At 41.6% G+C, this 19,367-nt stretch overlaps 1 long non-coding RNA gene across 1 annotated transcript in view; it reads right to left on the bottom strand.

The window, feature by feature from the left end:
* The window catches only part of LOC307166689, a 428,201-nt gene that overhangs the window by 177,903 nt on the left and 230,931 nt on the right, over nt 1-19,367 (bottom strand). Inside the window, exon 2 of the long non-coding RNA XR_013822678.1 lies at nt 17,612-17,712. This is a non-coding gene — a long non-coding RNA (uncharacterized lncRNA). The remainder of the gene's footprint in view (nt 1-17,611; nt 17,713-19,367) is intronic.

The following is a 19,367-nucleotide window of genomic DNA, read 5'->3' as shown; positions in this document are numbered from 1 at the left end:
GTACCCTAAACTACACTCAAACAGAGAGAGGCCCATGGATGACACTGGTAACGAGTTATGAGCGTACTCAACCATAGAAAGTTGTTGGCTCCAGGATGAAGGATTCTTGGATACCAATCATCACAACATTCTCTCCAAATCTTGGTTGGCTCGCTCGGACTGACCATTACTCTGGGGATGATACCCCGAAGACAAGCTGACTGTAGCTCCTAATAACCTACAAAACAGAATTTGGACACAAATTGGGAACCCCTGTCAGAAACCACGTCCGTCGGGAGGCCATGCAAACGAAAGACGTGATCAATAACAGTCACCGCTGTCTCCTTGGCAGAGGGTCATTTTGGCAAGGGAATGAAATGTGCCGCCTTCGAGAACCAGTCCACTACAGTTAAAACAACCGTCATGCCTTTAGAGGGCGGGAGGGCGGTGACAAAATCTAGCGCAATGTGGGACCAGGGTCTCAAAGGGACAGACAGCGGTCGGAGTAACCCATCAGGAGGTCGGCTTAAAATGGCTTGAATGACAATAATTAAATAAATGTATTTAGTCTGATTATTGTAATGCCCCTTGTTTAACTCTTTCCCTGCCATTGACAAGTTAGAAAACCATAGACTGTGCAATGACGAGTTTTTACGGCTTTCAGTGTTTTCACTGTTATGAGGTAGGGTGCGCCCGCTATTAGGCCTACTGAACAAGTAGGCTACAGAAAAATCTCTAGATCAAAACACAGGTAAAGAAGAAGCAGCCAGGAACGAGCGATCTAATATGTAAGCACTAATGCATATGAAAAATAATGCGATCATCAACAATACAGCATATAAATCAAAATGGCATAATGTTACTGAATGAAATGTCGACCCAGGACAAGCTATAAGGACTGTGCAAGCATTAGGGGTGTTGACTCGATCTACTCCATCTGTGTTTTGATAATCGTTGTGAATCAAAAACGCGATTTTCTCAGCTTTTTGCTCAAAATGTTGCTTTTTTTAATCAAACTTGCCCACATTCAAGTGTTGATAAAAAATAATTTATGAAGCTAGAATAAAATTGATTTTGTTGTTGTTTAAAAGCAGAGGGTCTGTTCCTTCTTTCAGATATTCATACAACAAAATATTCTGGGGGCCATGAAACTTGTGAAAATGACCAAAGACGCTGGCATAGGCTGGCATATTTTTAAAAAACTCTGGCGAGGAAAGAGTTAAAAAAATATATAATTTAAAGAAATAGATTTTCAGAGTGAACTAAACTGATCTTTTTAAATAGAATAGGCTACATAAATTATGTATGTGTGAAAAATGAAGCCTTAATAAATAAAATAAATGATTAAATTATATATATATATATATATATATATATATATATATATATATATATATATATATATATATATATATAATATATATATATCTCCATTATGTAAAAATACGATTATACCAGGGGCTTCAAGATGACCTGTTAACATGATTTTCAAAGACTTTCTGACAAAGACAAAGAAGAAAAAGTGTGTTTGTGTGTGTGTGTGTGTGTGTGTGTGTGTGTGTGTGTGTTTGTGTGTGTGTGTGTGTGTGTGTGTGTGTGTGTGTGTGTGTGTGTGTGTGTGTGTGTGTGTTTGTGTGTTTGTGTGTAGGCCAATATTCAAGTCTTTGAAAGGCATACAGAGGCAGCTAATAGGTCGTAGAACCTAAAGCCACATAGGGAATGTTGTGAAAGGGATAACTGTCTAATTTCTTGTAAAGATATCTCTGAGGGAGTGATTCATTGCTGTGTTGCATATGCTCTCTTTTCTTCATCCAAGAAACTGACAAGACAATAACATTCAGCAGAGAGGTAAAACACGGCCACTATGTCTTCAGATATATGTGTTTCTTTATTAAAACCATGGCAAGTTGAAATTTAGGGTAAACTTGTAACAGCATATCAGAGACTGGAAAATGTTTAAGCTTAGATCTAAATTGCACAGATTGTACTTCAAGATGAAGAAAAATTGAGTCTGAGGAACTTTAAAGATTTGTCCAAGGATTTAAGCTTCTTACCGTTGATGGCTTGATGCCAAAACTAACTAGTAATAAATTAACCAAACCTAATTGCAAATGTCTCATTGCATAAATGCAAATAAAATGCATAAAATATAATGTCTTAATATCATTCACAAATGTAATAATTTATGTTTATCCTATCATGGTATGTACAACTGATGTGATGTGGCTCAAGATCAAAAAAACCTATGGTGCTGAAGTGATAATAAATGGTCTGTTTGCATCTGCTCATAGCAGTATGTTTCTTGGGGAAGAGAGAAGAACTGGATGTTCTATTTTTCAGGCACGTCTCTCTCAGAAATGTACTTCAGGGTGGAAAATGTTTGATAAAAGTGAGTGACTCACTTGAAGTACATAGGGGAGACTATAGTTATTATACTTTTAAACAGAATATAGCAAAATGTCTACAACACTTTATGTGATTGCATCATGTACTTGGAGCATGCAGTGGCAAGGTTTTCTGCATACAAGATGAGCAGTGGTAATATGTTGAGATAATGATGTTTAATTGGATGGTGTATTCTGAAATATAGCCCTCCAAACCTGTCTATCACTCTACCATAATGATGATAACTTTAATTGGCAAATTATGTGAAATGTGCTCTTTGTGGAGTTTGGCCTAAAATGTCATCTTATACAACTGGAAGGTGGGAAGTGATTGCAGATGCATAATATGTTACTCAACCCAAATGCACCCTAGAGCAATACAAAATAACATGCTGGGTCATTGAACTTGACCCCATTTTCTATTTCTCTCTTATTAAAGACAAGTGTACCGTATAGGTGTGTTATGGCTCCCTGCATGTTTTGACTGGTAATCTGAGAGGGTGTGTACATTGAGATACTTTTCCTTTTGAAATCATTTCATTTATTTAACTGGTCTGATTTGATTATCAATGAGTTTGACAGGTATAAAAACAGGAAACAAAAAAGATGGGGGACAAGGTTCAGAAAATTAGCATGTCATAACGTGTGTTAATCACATGGCCACAACAAAAAACAACATAATAATAATAATAATTTTAATAAACATATGCCCCATATTGCACTATGTTCCAGTATATTTCTCACAAGTCAAAATGTTAGCTTCTAGACCACAGCTCCAAAATAAAAATAATAATAATAATAATAATAATAATAATAGGCTAGGTCTGGTAATGCCTTGTATGCACCAAATATGTAAATGTTAAGAAATCTGTTCCAACCAAATGTCTACCCTAGGCTTACTACCCTGAGAACTAGACAGAGGCCTGTAGATTCCTTCAAAAGAGGCAAATCATATTCGAAAAACTCTATTCCGTCTTCTATTCCTTCTGGTCTGTTAAAATATGAATGATCTGTTGTGAGACAAGTTTTGGTCTGGATTGCAGTCTGTAGCACATGGGATCTGGCTTCCACAGACCTGTCCCTTTTAATTTACATAAAACTTCTCTAGGGGCCATGGTTATCTGTTCCGTGTGCATTAAGATTCCAGAGAAAGCCTTTGAAATGTGTCTGCTGTGAAGCCATTACATGGATTAAGTTGGATCATGACTTCACTGGTAGACATAGAGACAAAGGATCATAGTATTTAAGCTGAGTTTGGTTGAAGCTAAATCTCTTAGTTAATTCGGAGTGACTCCATTAGCCACAGGGATTGTTACCATCATACCGCACATCAGGGTGCCAGATGCTAGCCAAACCACCACCGAAAGCCCTGACTAATTCTGCCCAGACATACCTCACAGTCTCACACAAATACACACACCTCACTACATCAAATGGATACTGACTCACTGCTTTGCCAGCTAACCAAACACATTTTGGAATGGTTTTTTGTCTTCCATTGATTTGTTGTTTTAACAAAAAGACAGAAAGTCAAATCGTGTGCTGAATAATTTGATCGGCTTCCATGCACTGTACAAATATGGAAGTTTTAATGCTGCGCCGGTGACTCAGGGGCTCACTTGACATTGCTCAAATATTCATTCAGTAGGTTAAATGTTCAATCTTAGCTCTTGGGAAGATATAAAGGTGGTTTCTTTGTATTATCTTCATCTTGAACTTAAAACAAAAGGGTGAGTGCTGCTAATGGTCTGTCCATCATCTGTCTGATCGCATAATCAACTGAGCTTAAAGCTTAGATTAAAGGACAAAATACAAATCTGTTATCATTTACTCATGTTATCATTACCCTTTATTACTTTCTTTCTTCCGTGGAAAATAAATTCTGAAAAAAAAAATGTTTTGTCTGTTTGTCACACGAATATATTGATTTTAGAAAATGTGGGATATAGTAATATAGTATAGTATAGGAATATGTAATTTAATGAATATAGTATGAAATTTTGTGGTCCTTCACAATGACAATGTTAATTTGTGAGTGAACCATTCCTTTAAATGCTTGCAGATGTGTACATTCAGAACATTGCCATGGTGATTTCGGTCATATAAAAAATATTTTTTAATAACCTGTGAATGATTTCTCTTGTGAGGTTCATTTCTAGCTTACGTCAACATTCACAAATTGGAGAAATCAGTGAAAATAGTGAGGGGTAATTTACTGACATTTTCTTAGACTTGTAAGAAAAATATATCACAGTGAAATGAATCTGAACTGCCCTGAGCGTGGCACACGTGTCATGAGTTCCTAATTATGTAATTGTAGGCCATATAAAACATAGGAAAATGTCATTCAGTTCAATAATTGTTGAGTATATTTATGAATATAGCTTGTGTATAAATATGTTTAATTTGCTATCATTATAATTTCATACCAAATTAATTTATTAATTTATTATAATTATTATAATACATTATTTGAATTTGGTAAAATTCACTGGAACAATTATACTCCTTTAAAACTCTTAATCTCTGTAAGTGTTACTGGGATTTGTTCCACGGAACAAATCCCAGTAATTTGTTCCGTGTTCAAATAACTGAACACGGAACTGAATATTTTCCCACTGAGGTTGTTTGAACTAGGTCAATTTAAGCTTGTTCTAAACATGTGCCAACATTTTCTTTAGCACATCAGCATAGAATATAACAGGGGCCTGGCATAAAGCCCCTGCTTTGACATTTTGCTTTTTGGCATGCATATAGAATTCCTTTAGCTTTATATTAAAATAAATCATGCTAAGCACAAATACAAGAATGCCTCAAGCTGGAAAATAGAGGCCATAACTGTTGCAATCCGTGTTACCTTACCTAAGCAGAGATAGCTTGAATTTCATTGCCCAGCAGCACTTAGATTGTTCACTGTTTGTATCATAGACTGTAAAAAAAGAGGTTTGTATGTAAGGGATAATGTAGAGCGAGGCGGTTGTTATAGCGAATACAACCCCGACGGCCCGAAGCGGATAATACCGCTTATTACATGGCTACCTACCAAATAAATCAATAATTTGACACAAAATATTGATTTAAAAAGGAGTTTATTGATTTAAAACAATTGTATTGCTTCTGCTAAAGAAAATAGTCCATTCCGTCTCTACGGTTAGAATCCTGCGTCCATAGCAACTCTCTGTTTTTCATGGCAACGGTGTGTCGGCAGCGGTCTGTTATCAAGAATTATTACATGGCTTGGTTAAATTCCAATGTAGAATGCGATTTGTTATTTCTTGTTATACCATGGTCTGGGTGATTGGCTGCAGGGTGTCCATTAAAAAGTGATAGAGGACACCTAGAAATAAACCGTCAGGTGTAACCAGGGAAACCAAGTTATTGTTTGTAAAAACTTTAGATTTCGATTGTAAAACTAATTAAAATATAAACTAATGTTTTAAAAATGTGTTATTTGGCAAGTGACCATGGTATAAGCGGGTTAATGCCCTTCGAGGTGTCCATTGTCAGGTATTAATGGATAATTAATCCATTAATCCTCCGCTGCGCGTCGGACGGTTCACGCCTCGCCGTCATCCATTAATACCTGACAATGGACACCTCGTCGGGCATTAACCCTTACATAACAGACCGCTGCGAAGTATAACACACCGTTGCCATGAAAAACAGAGCGTTGCTATGGACGCGGAATGAACTATTTTCTTTAGCTGAAGCAATTTTAAATCAATAAACTCCTTTTTAAATCAATAATTTGTGTCAAATTATTTATTTATTTTGTAGGTAGCCATTTAATAAGCGGGATAATGTATAGCGAGGCGGTTGTTATAGCGAATAACAACCCCTTCAGGCTGATTCAAGATTCCCGTTCAGCCTGTCGGGGTTGTTATTCGCTATAACAACCGCCTCGCTATACATTATCCCTTACATAACAGGCCGCATTCTACATTAGAATTCAACCAAGCCATGTAATAAATAAAAGCAATATATTGCTTCGATTTATTCCAGACACACTATCGCATTAGTTTGTGATTTTTAGTGACTCTTTCTGAAAGTTAAGGCGGGCATACACTGTGCGATTTTCGTCCGATTTTGAGCCGAATTCTGACTCGTGCGACTCTTTTTCGGGTCGGGCCGATTTTCAGCTTTGTCGTGCGTCGTTTGGTTTGTCATGCAGTGTTCGTGCAGTGTACAGGGGGAAACGAGAGGCGATTAACCTCTCCCGACCGGCAATCGGATGGAAGGATGAATTTCTGGCATGTTAGAAATTTTGGTCGCTCCTCGTGACTATAGCGAACAGTTGAAGCAGAGCTAAGAACCGATTGCCCTAAACTCAGTGTTTTTTCCCTCACTGCGCCTGCGCGAAAACAGAAGTTTCATCAAAGAGTATAGAAGTTCCCTTTCGAGGGAACTCGCCCTGCGTCGCTATGGCAACACTTTGGGGAATCCCTTCAGCGTCAGCGCTCCTGAAGTCACATGTGCAACTTAGTCCAATCCTGATTGGTGCAACGTCATCCTGTGACGTGTGTCGGCGGAATGCGGAAGCTATAAAGGGAGCCGGCATCACAGCTGCTGTCAGCTTTCTGATCTTCAGCAAGCGCTTTCTGTCTGTCAGTCTTATTTGGTGTTGTCTGTCCCGTAATATATATATATATATATATATATCAAAATGGCGAGTGAAAAACAACGCAGTTACAGAAAGTGTGTTCATCCCTGTCCTCGCTACATTCCGGACGGGGATTCACACAATCTGTGTGTTAGTTGTTTGGGAGCAGAGCATGCTCGCTCAGCCCTCGAGGGGGTTGAGTGCGAGCATTGCGAGCGTTTGCCTCTTAGAATGCTTCGCTCCCGGCTGGCGCTGTTTGATAAAAGCGGCCAGCTCTGTGCCCCACGCGGTGCGGGTCCTGCGGTTGCCGAGGCAACCCGGCGGCTTCACTCGTGGAGATCACAGATGGATCTAGGGGAGGGGTCTGAGACGGCTTCGGCCCTTTCTCAGCCCTTATCCCCTAGTTCTAGTGCTCACGTTCGGGATCCGGAAGTCCGCTCCGCGGCTTCTTTCCGCCTCGAACAAGGGCTTGACACTGGGCTTGTCTTCTTCTGAGGAAGTTGATGTGCTCAGTGTCGAAGGTGGTGATTTGGGTGATCCGCCAGCCCAATCACCACAGTATGAGGAGCTTTTGGATGTTATAACTCGTGCTGTGGCCAGATTAAATATTGAATGGCCAGCCGAGAAGCAGGAATCTCAGTCAAAAAGCAAATTAAATGAGCGTTTTCTGCAGTCTACACCACAACCTCCACGCCGGGGTTTACCGTTTTTTCAGGATCTCCATACTGAGGTGTCGAGATCCTGGAATAAGCCATATTCAGCCAGGCTTTCTACTCCCACTGTTCATCATTATTCATCTATTGTGGGACAAAAACAGAACGGTTATGGCATGATGCCCAAGATAGAGGAGACTTTGGCAGCCTATTTAGCACCAGACGCTGCGTCCTCACTTAAAACCCCGGCATTGCCCTCCAAACCATGCCGCATAACTTCTTCTTTGGTGGGCAAAGCGTACATGGCAGCAGGTCAGGCAGGTGCCTGTTTACAAACTATGGCCGTTCTTCAAGCTTATCAGGCCGACCTGCTAGGGGATTTAGATAAGGGGGAGAATATCGACGTTGAAGATATTAAAGAATTGAGAAGAGCTACTGATTTATCTCTCCTCCACGGAGCCCTCAGGAAATCGATTTGCTAACCCTGCCGCCTTCGCCGCTTTGGGGCGCAACGGTTTCCGACGAACACAATCCTCGACTTCCGCTCGTCAAGAAAGAAATAGCAGTCGCGGGGAGTTCGTTCTCTACACAGAGGCCTGTAGAAAAATTAGTTCGGTTAGTTCCTGCCGGGAATCCGCTTCAGGACACCGAAGTTGCTCTTCAAGATACTCCGAATTCCAGCCCTGAGAGGCTGGTTTCGCTAGCAAATTTCCTGCACGCCTGGGAAGCGCTACCCAATATATTTCAGTGGGTAGTGCGTACCATTCACAAAGGGTACAGACTTCAGTTCGGGTCTCGACCACCGAAATTCAAGGGAATTCTCGAAACAGTGGTAGCCCCCGAACGTGTGCAGATTATGGAGCAGGAAGTTCAGTCTCTTCTGGCGAAGGAGGCCATAGATCTCATTCCTCCCGCAGAGAGAAACACCGGGTTCTACAGCCAGTATTTTATAGTTCCAAAAAAGGATGGAGGGTTACGTCCCATTATAGATCTTCGTCACTTGAACCAATCTCTGAGGAGATTCAGGTTCAAGATGCTAACGATTCCCATTATCGTGAGCCAAATCAAGTCCGAGGACTGGTTTGTCACAATAGATCTAAAAGATGCGTATTTCCATATCTCCATCCTACAGAAACACAGGAAGTTCCTAAGGTTTGCTTTTGGGGGCAAAACGTACCAGTATCGGGTTCTTCCATTTGGCCTAGCACTATCCCCACGCACCTTCACGAAATGCATGGACGCAGCCCTGGCGCCACTAAGATTGCAGGGCATAAGAGTTCTCAACTATATAGACGACTGGTTGATACCAGCTCGGTCTCAAGAAATGGCGGCACGGCATCGAGATGTCGTGCTCGACCACATGAGGTGTTTGGGGCTGAGGCTCAACGTGAAAAAGAGCGTGCTTACTCCGGTCCAAAAGACAACATATTTAGGAGTAGTGTGGGATTCGATCACGATGCGGGCACAACTGTCTCCTGCACGTATCGAATCGATTCTGGCCATGGTGTCCAGAATAAAGCTAGGCCAACGCATCACTGTAAAACAGTTCCAGAGACTGTTAGGGCTCATGGCGGCAGCATCCAACGTGATACCTTTTGGCCTGCTGCACATGAGACAACTACAGTGGTGGCTCAGAACCAAGGGGTTCTCCCCGAGGGGCAACCCTTTTCGCTTGATCAAGGTTACGCGCAGGTGCCTTCATTCCTTGATCATGTGGAAGAAAGCTTGGTTCTTAGCCCAAGGCCCTGTGCTAGGAGCACCATGTCAGCACAAGATATTGTCGACAGATGCGTCCTGCACAGGGTGGGGAGCGGTGATGGAGGGCCGCTCAACCCAGGGTCTGTGGAAGGAACATCATCTATCCTGGCATATAAATTGTCTAGAGATGTTAGCGGTACTGCTAGCCTTAAGGCATTTTCTCCCAGACTGGTGAGAACAGACAATACATCGGTGGTCTCGTATATAAACCATCAAGGGGGTCTGAGATCACGCCCTCTTTGCAGACTGGCACATCAGATCCTCTTATGGGCCCAAGGGAAGATTCTCTCGCTGAGAGCAATCTCCATTCCGGGCCATCTAAATGTGGGAGCAGATGTCCTGTCGAGGCAGGAGCTGAGGCCCGGGGAATGGAGGCTGCACCCCGAGACGGTGCAGTTAATTTGGAGGAAGTTCGGCCAGGCGGACGTGGACCTATTTGCATCTCAAGAGAACTCACATTGTCCCCTCTGGTTTTCCCTCACTTATCCAGCTCCTCTGGGACTGGATGCCATGGTACAGCCATGGCCAAGGCTTCGGCTGTAAGCATTACCCCCGATCGCTCTGCTCCCGGGAGTTGTAGAGAAGATTCGCCAGGGCGGGGTCCAAGTCTTGTTGGTAGCCCCGTGCTGGCCGGCCCGAGTTTGGTTTTTGGACCTGATAGCCCTCCTGGACGGCCCCCGTGGGAGATTCCCGTCAGGAGGGACCTTCTAACTCCGGCCGGGGGCACAATATTTTACCCCCGGCCAATATTTCACCCCCAGAGAATATTCACTTCATGGTGTACAGAACACCAACTGGACCCAGTTAACTGCCCAGTGGCTTCAGTGCTGGAGTTCCTGCCGTTTCTCGGCCGGCCTTTCCCCCTCTACACTAAAGGTGTACGTGGAAGCAGTGGCTGCTTTCCATGTCCCTCTGGATGGCAGGTCACTGGGAAGGCATTATCTTATTACTCGTTTCCTTCGTGGTACTCAGAGGATGAGGCCTCCGGCTCAGGTTAGAGTCCCCACGTGGGATCTGGCCGTAGTTTTAGAAGGGTTGTCCTTGGCACCCTTCGAGCCTTTGGACACGGCATCAGACAAGTGCCTAGCCTTAAAGATGGCGTTTCTGCTGGCTATATTATCTCTCAAAAGAATAGGAGATTTACAGGCTTTGTCAGCCCCCCCCCCCAAGAAGGGGCCCGGCTACTAAACAAACCATAAGCAGATGGATCATTGAGGCCATCTCTATGGCTTATGAGGTGAGCGGGCTGCCCTCACCTCTGTCAGTTAGAGCTCATTCCACCCGAAGCATGGCTTCTTCAAAGGCTCTGTGGTCGGGGACATCACTCCAAGATGTATGTGATGCGTCCTCACCACACACCTTTGTAAGATTTTACAGCTTGGACCTTCCGGCGACTCCGGGGTCTCAAGCAATCATGTCCTGAGGTGTGCCTCATTTCACACCGGCACAGACTTCCGTCAGCATGGCGAAGTGGGCATATCGTTCCCCAAAGTGTTGCCATAGCGATGCAGTGCGAGTTCCCTCGAAAGGGAACGTCTCAGGTTACTCATGTAACCATGGTCCCTGAGAAGGGAACGAGACACTGCGTCCCTCTGCCATGCTTCCGTACACGTGAGAGCAGCTTGCTTCAGTCATCAGAAGACTGACAGCAGCTGTGATGCCGGGAGCCGGCCTTTATAGCTTCCGCATTCCGCCGGCACACGTCACGGGATGACGTTGCACCAATCAGGATTGGACTAAGTTGCACATGTGACTTCAGGAGCGCTGACGCTGAAGGGATCCCCCAAAGTGTTGCCATAGCGACGCAACGTCTCGTTCCCTTCTCAGGGAACCATGGTTACATGAGTAACCTGAGACGTACTTCTATACTCTTTGGTTTCATCTGCAGCAAAAAAAAAAAAAAACGAAAAGAGGGAGATCTTTAAGTTCTGTAGTTCAAACTAGCTACAAATTACTGTTGCTTACCTCCAGTTCGTGTTGCAAAATGGATTAACCATTACCCCCACTTCTTCCAAGCCACCTGTGAACTTTGCCTCTTTTATTAATTTGTTAAACAATGTTTTTGAAATAAAGCTGTTTTTAATTTTCAATGATGAATTATTGCAGTGTTCGGACATATTATAAACTGTTAATAATTAATTATATGCCTATAATTCATTGTAATCGAACTAAATGTTTTAGACAATTTTCAATATGAAGTAAGCTTCTATGTAATATTTTATTATCGTCACAGCGCATTGGTTTTGCGGTGATGCGCTATGAAATTACTGCGTGGCAATTTAATTATAACAGCCTATCACTTTAATAATAAAAGTAGCCTAGGCCTTCCCTAATAATAATAATAATAATAATTTAATACAGAAATTGGAAATGCTAAATCATCTTGATATTGATAGCTGATGCTTGTTTTGACAATATCTCTGGATACATGATATCGTCTATAGGCACAACCCGGCACGAGGGTTTATCGCGCTGATTCGCGCATATTTCACACGTAGCCTATTCACCTTATTTTTTAACGGAAATACGGACGCAGCCAGTTGACAGTGTTTTGAGCGAGACTTCCGGTCAGGCACTTCCGGTCACTGGCGAGCTAACTCACTTTTCACCGTAGAGGTTATCAAACAAGTCTTCGTAACAACTTACTCATCGTTATGGCTTCGAGGAAGACCGGGATTGTTTGTGCAGTTAGAGGTTGTCATAATAACTGGCACAAAAGAAAGACTTACTTGGAGCAGCTCATAGCCCATAGCCAATCGTTTCAATTATACCAGATGACGTATGTAGAGCGACAGAAATTCGATGAGGAAGAAGACAAAATAAACTTGCGTTCTAAACTACTTAGAACACTATCTAAGGCTGCATCGAAAGGTAACTTCGCGTCTGATGCCATGTTGGATCCATAGATATAAACAAACTGCTTCGGTGTGTGTCACATAGACGTCGTCATCGTCTTGCTGCTCCCTCCCCATTCTGTGCTTGGTTCCCTTTTTGAGGGGAAAATTTGGTCCATGGTATCCAGGCTGCCTAGCAGCGTGAATAAAATCGCGCTGCGCGCAAGGCAGCATGGGGAAACCCAGGCTACCTACGACCTTTACCCCCCGCCGAAGAATGAGGAATCCCTTCGCCTGGGGTCATGACATTTTTTCTTTTCTTTTATTATGTTCCCTTAGGTGCAATTATAGTATTACTATAGTTTTTTGGACAAAAAACTTTTAAAATTGAGTGATTTATTACCTTTTCCCACCCTGTTTCTCATCCTCTGATTCAAACAGTCTGTTTTGGGGGTGTTTCCCCTTTAAGAGTTCAATGTTAACGCCCACTGTTATGATTGGCTAACGTCAGTGCCTATGCATCAATTGTTAACGCCCCCTTGTCAAAGCGTGCGGATTTTGCGGAGCTGTGTTTACCGTTACCATAGTAACGGGTGATGAGTGCGAGGCAATGGCGATTGCAATTATGTTTGAGTCGGAATCAGAGGAAATGAATCATCAACACAACTAAGAATGCATCAGCCCGTCCACATAGAAAGTGTGAAACTATTTTGTCAGTTTGACAGCCTAACGTTACATATCTTTTAATGGGGCATGAACATCACGGTCATGAAAACAATAAGTAGGCTAAACTAAGTAAAAACACGGTGATTATTTATAATGAATTAAACTGCAATTAACGTTTTAAAAAGTTTTAAGTTTTAAATAGCCTACATTACAGTTTGCGTCGTCGTTGTGCCCAGAATAGTCCACACGGCCTTATCTTATACAAAAGTTTTCTGGCAAAGCCAGCATCATACTGCGATTGTTCTCAACTGTCACTCATCCTTGAAATGTGGAGAACACACGCTTAAATTAACACTGCCGTGACTGGGACGTCCGCAAAAAATAAACTGCATCCATCTTCCCCTGACGTCTGGATCTTTCAGCAGCGTATATTATTCAAACATGTTGTTTGTCCACAGCCAGGAACAGCACATCTGCGTGACATCGCAATCTTCTTGTAAACAGACCCACTCGCTGCACGTCGACTGAACAGTACACATGTGAAGCGCGTGACAGATGCGTTGATGAAACGAGGCGTAGTTATCTTGCGCTTGAAGCGTAGTTGTCTACGCTGGAGGCGGTCATATGCAAACGACTGGTACGTCACTTCGTACCGTGACGTCACTTCATACCATGGATCCAGAACGAGCTGTATTTAGAGCTTGATTAAATAAATGATTCATTTATAATGGGGAGGACGTCTTAAGCTATGAAACTTGCAGGACGTTTTAATGGTACAAAGACCTCTTATATACCAAAAGATCAAGGCAAATTTGGTTTCTCATGTCATGACCCCTTTAAAAAACCACCGAAGCGACCGTATGTTTGTTCTTTTCATTTCGTGAACACAAGACCTACAGAAGACCACCCGATTCCAGAAAAGTGGCTGGGCTACGAAGTCCCAATAAAAACTCCAAGGAGACATGTCATTGGTTAGCAGACTACGGATGTTTAATTGCTACGCAAGGTAATGTTAACTCTTGTTAGTTCTCAGTTTGTGTCCCTCTTGACAGTTAATGCTCTCTCTCACATAAAGCCAACTGTCTTTTAAGTTTGGGTAATGCTTTGATTACAGCCCGGAAAGTACTGCGTAATTAAAGCGATTTTACAGTGTAACTTTAGGTAATTATAGTGTACCTATGAAGTACTTCAATGTAAGTATAAGGGAACAACATGTAAAGTTTGGGGAATAAAGGGGTAACAGTTCCCTTTGTTCTATAATACTTACAGTTTAAATATTTTCTTTTAATTTAATTTAATTTAAATTTTTTAATTTGGATTTTTTTAAATAGTTACCTCCTTACGAGGGTAAGGCTGGTTTAAAGAACTTCTTCCTGCCTCTATGTATTAATGTTCATGGGTAGCCTAAATGGGTTCCATTCAGACCTTAACATCAAGTATTTTACTGTTATGTGACAACAAGATTCAACAAGACACTTTCACCTGGCTATACCCAATGTTTAGATCTGTAGTGGTATTTATGCAAATTAGCACATGGGTATTTCCCAGAATAAATCTAATACATTTTAGCACCACTAATTAGTATAAACAAAAACAAGCCTAGACTTTTTTATGGCTGCCCTTACTAATGATTTTAACACATTTTATTGGTGTTTTCTGGTACATTATCTGTGTTTTGGTGTTGTCCGCCACCAGAGTTTTCACATGTCGTGCCATATCTCAAAAATGATTTATCACAAATTAATTAAAAAAAATATGCATATGAATTAAATGTTACCTGAACTAATAAACTACATGCACAGATTAAGCATATAGCCTATGCATTTTGTACTTTACTTTGCTTAATTTCTACCTGTCCCATGGTTTAGCCGTTATTAACATGCTCTGCATAAAGGCACTTTCCTACTTTTTTTTCATCAAAAGTTTATTTGGTAGCCATGGTAACCTAATATCATAGTGGAGCACGTGATTTCAAGCTGCAAGACTGATGCCTTGATGTCCAGAAAAGTAAGTAAATGTACTCTTTATTCTTTGTGTTGGGCATGAGTTTATGCGTCATTACCATATGTGTTGTATTTCTGTATTTTTAAACATTTGCATTATTTGCACATTTGGATTATTTTTTATCACTTTAATAGTTAAAATGGTGTACATTACATGTAGAAAGCTAGCTACACTTGCTTAATCATCTTTGCTAGTTAGGCAAATTTTTTGACAAAAATGTCATTACCAGCACAGTCATTACCAGCACATTACAGCTTGTGCTGGTAATGACAGGTTGTGGTGGTGATGACGGCAGATACATTAAACATACTGTTCTTTAAAGAATTTATGTTGAATAGCCTACGTTATCTTAAATGAGTTAATATACATTTACCAATCAAAAGTCACTATATTTTAAATTAAGTAATGCATTTGTTTTTAAAATACTAAATTAATTCATTATAATTGTTGTGTTTAGGTGTGACATCGCTCCAAAAGCAGCTGCCCAAAGGTCCAAAGGCGACTGAAGCACAGGCGGGGATCCAGAAGGCCACGGTGAAGCCGGAGTGACCGAGGACCAAGGTAGAGCTGGAGGGAGAGAGGAGCTCAACGGAGCCAGAGGGATGAATGGACGAGGCGAAGCCAGAGGAGGGTAGTCCCAAGGCGAGGGCAGGGAGAGGAACGACCAAGGCGGAACAGGGGGGACGAGGGAGCCCGGCGGAGCTGGTGGACTGATGGGCCATGGCAGAGATGAGGGAGGCAGGAGCCACGGCGAAGCCAATGGTCCGACAGGCCCCAGCGGAGTCCGGGTCGAGGAGGTCGGAGGCGGAGACCGGGGATCCACCGACCCTGATGGAGTGGGTGACAGGCAGACCCAAGGCGACTCCACCTGCCCGAAGGTTGTTAGAGGAGCAGAGGGGCTGACTGGCAGTGGTGGAAGAAGGGTTGAGAGCTCTATCATCTATTTTGGAGGTCCGTAGTTCTGTCACGGTGTGGTGCAGGCAGAAGAAGATGAGGAGACAAAAGTTCCAATACAAACTTTTACTTATAATAATATCCGGTATGCGGGTACAGACAGGCAGAAGGTTACACACACCGTAAAACAGAACACAACTGTGACAACCTGTTCTTAACTGCCCTCCTGTTTCATGTTTTCTTTTTATTCAACATGGCTATGAAACTATTAAATAGTCTTATTAGACTATAATTATACTGAACCAATCATGTTCACAAGGAACACAATTCATGTTTGGTCTTCCATAATCAGATTAAACTGTTTTGATGTTTAAACAGATTACTAGCTGGTGTTTTTTTTGTTGTTGTTGTTGTTGGTCTGAAGTCACTTAGGCTCTTAAATTACAACAGCTTATGATCAGTGATTTGTCATCACCGCAACAAACTGTCATTACCAGAACTGCAGTGTCATCACCATCACCATACATATTTTTGCCAATAAATTATGTATAAATTACAAAAACATCCTACAATTATATATTTCTGACAATGTTGGACAGTCTAAATGATCACTGTATTAAAAAGTTTTGATATATGGCATTCACTTAAAATAAGCTTATATTACAAGCCAGGGTAGATTGATGAATCAGAAATTTAGATACTTAAATGACTATAATTCATCTTGCAAGTAAAAATCAACAATCCCATTAAGTTCAAGATAAAATAGATTCCATGTGAAACCACAAAATGTTTTAAAAGCACTGCTTTATCATTTAAGTTTTATTTTTTACATATATTCGATGATGTGATGGTAATGACACATTTACTTGACATAGTTAAGAAAATGGCAAAAAATAATAAATTCCCTTATCTTATGGTCTCAACCAAGCTCATGACGTCGCTCCTGACTTAAGGACTGATAATTTGATGTATACCAATTAGTCAAATTTGGAATTTTCATTTTCAAAATTGCAGCAACCCAATTTGGCCCTTAAAGATGAACTGAACTGAAAAAAATCAACATTGATAACGTGTTGTTTATGACAATTAAAAGTAAATTACACAAAAAAATGTTTTTTTAAATATCAATATAGCTTTTTTTTAAGCAACACAAGAATTGCGTTTGTTAGTATTAGAACGCTGGCAATTCTGATGACATCACTGGCATGGTAGAACCTGCGAAGGTATATAGCCAGCTGCAGCTGCAGGTCCTATACACACGAAAATGAGTCATTTTGGTTACGCGTTTGAGCCTGTGAGGGACAGGCCAGTAGTACCTGACTACCACCACAAGGAGGACGATCAGTTTCAGGCTCCACCTACAGTACAGGATCGTTTGGGGGGAACCCAGCAAACACATTTACGTTGTGGCAACGTCTGTGGCACGTTGCATTTCTGCTATGGCAACGTCGCTGTCTACGTGCTCGCAACATTGTAACAACGTAGAATTGTAAGACGTGACAGGGCTGTAGCAACGTTGTTGCGCGACATTCAGCAACTGAGAGACGACGTTCTGACAATATTTTTATATGGTGTATTTTGTTAGATAATTATATACTTTTTATCGTTTATTGTTTATCTATATTATTATTTAATAGGGCTATCAACGCCTGCAAGTGTAGCCTACACTTTGAAGAGTAAAAATGACAGAAGGTTACGTTAATTCAACTTTATTAAAACTGCATATAATCAAATTGCACTTCCAAAAGTCATACATTTGTGAAAAAAAGAAATAAACGAATATACACATTTATTTTAAGTATAATAAATAAAACATAAAAAGCAAAGGCAGATCAGAACATTTAATGAACAAAACCAGGTCTGTATGGCAGAGAGTAGCCGAAAGCAGGTGTCACCGGGGAAACATCCACAAATCCAGAGGAGCAAAGAAACGAATGAGACTAAACGGAAAAAAAAAAAAAAAAAAAAAACGAAAAACTAAACAGTGCGAGCGATGCTACATTATTAGAAATTAAAGTTGTAGATTGTGTTTGATAGCTGAGGTAGGCTTAACGCAATACTCACGTATCCTTGCTCGATGATGAATGAGAACACAATGAGCCCAACAACAGGTGGTTGAAATTTAAAAGGCTGATTTTCCCGCTTCAGGGCAGTGACGAGTACATTATGTAGTCCAGTGGTTGTCAAGACAACCTTAAGCAATGGCCCTGAACGGTGCATGGTTTAATGCCAACATTGTGACAACGCTGTAACAACCTTCACTGCACAACGTAGCTATAGCAACCTTTTGGCCATGTTGTTAAAACGTTGTTAGAAGGTTGGCTACGTTGTGCCAACGTTCTGTGTTTGCTGGGAAGTGACTGGTGTGGGTGCGGGCGCTGCCGGAGCATGGACACTGCACCGGAATCGATCTGTTGCAGAGAGGTCAACCTGGAACATTTATTTTTGAAATGCGATATGGAATTAGACCATATCGCATATATCGATATAGTTCAAATTTGTGATCCTTGCTCCCCGCGCCCCCGCGCCCCCGCTCCTCCTTTTCCACTCTGCGTGCGTGTTTAGAGCATGTTATGTTATGAGAGGCGAATCATGACTACTTCAGAAAACCCAGCACAATAGGGACTACCAGGCAGTGACATAAGTGTACGCTGAAATAAAGTCTTTCACCTCAGAAAAACTGACTTTCTTGTCCTGTCAGCCGTTATCCTGTTCTCGTAGCGCACACTCTTCAATTGCACGCGCAAATGCGGCGGCGCGCGCTGTATCGCCTCACTGATCCAAGTGCAAAAGAAACTACGAGCATGCAACGCTGTTACGTTGTAAATTACACGAAATAAAAGTAATGCAGGTATGATACAGATTGTATTTGCAATGTACATTGTCAATTATTAATGGAGCAATAGTGGTTCATAATGTTATAAGAGGTAAAAGTGGTGGGAGGTTGGAGGGCTGTAGCCTGTCTCTCATTTATTGTATACAAGCACATTATGCATTTTAGTAAATAGAGACTGCATATATGTCGTGTACATTTAGAGAAAAATACTAAAACATGTTTGAGGTACTGTGCATTTTAGAAAGTCGAGGACGATAAATGGCAAATGTGATTGGACGAATTCATCCAATGGGATGGCTTGTTAAGTTAGCTGCACGCAAAATGTTAAAATAAAAATACTGCACAGATTCCTCTTACTATGGACCTAGCAGCTAACGTTAGTTCTGCGAGTTGAACTCCCTGCATCGACAATGTTTCACGATGAACATCAGCTAGCTTCAGGGTGAGTAGAGAGGAACATTGGATTCTGTTTACAGACCTGCTGCGGTTTAGTTAGCTGCTAGTAAACGCGTTATTATCGATATCGTCGGAGTCATGGTTTATTTATACAGTTTATATGGTCGGAGTGGTGTATAGCTTGTGGAGTTTGACAAAAGTGCTTCCAACGTGTTTAGCTGCTAGCCCTTTACCTAGGTTGGATCGTTTGGTATCTAGCTTGGTTTTGTGACTCAATTTCAATGAATGCCGAGTGTGTCAGTCTCAGTTTTGTTGAACGCTATAAAGCCTGGTTTCCTTGTCAAAGGTAACGTTAGCCTGTGA

This window comes from Squalius cephalus (assembly GCF_949319135.1).
Source record: "Squalius cephalus genome assembly, chromosome: 11".
In the NCBI taxonomy this organism is placed as follows: Eukaryota; Metazoa; Chordata; class Actinopteri; order Cypriniformes; family Leuciscidae; genus Squalius; species Squalius cephalus.
The sequence above is the reverse complement of the archived record's forward strand: the minus strand, read 5'-3'. Positions and strand labels throughout refer to the sequence as shown.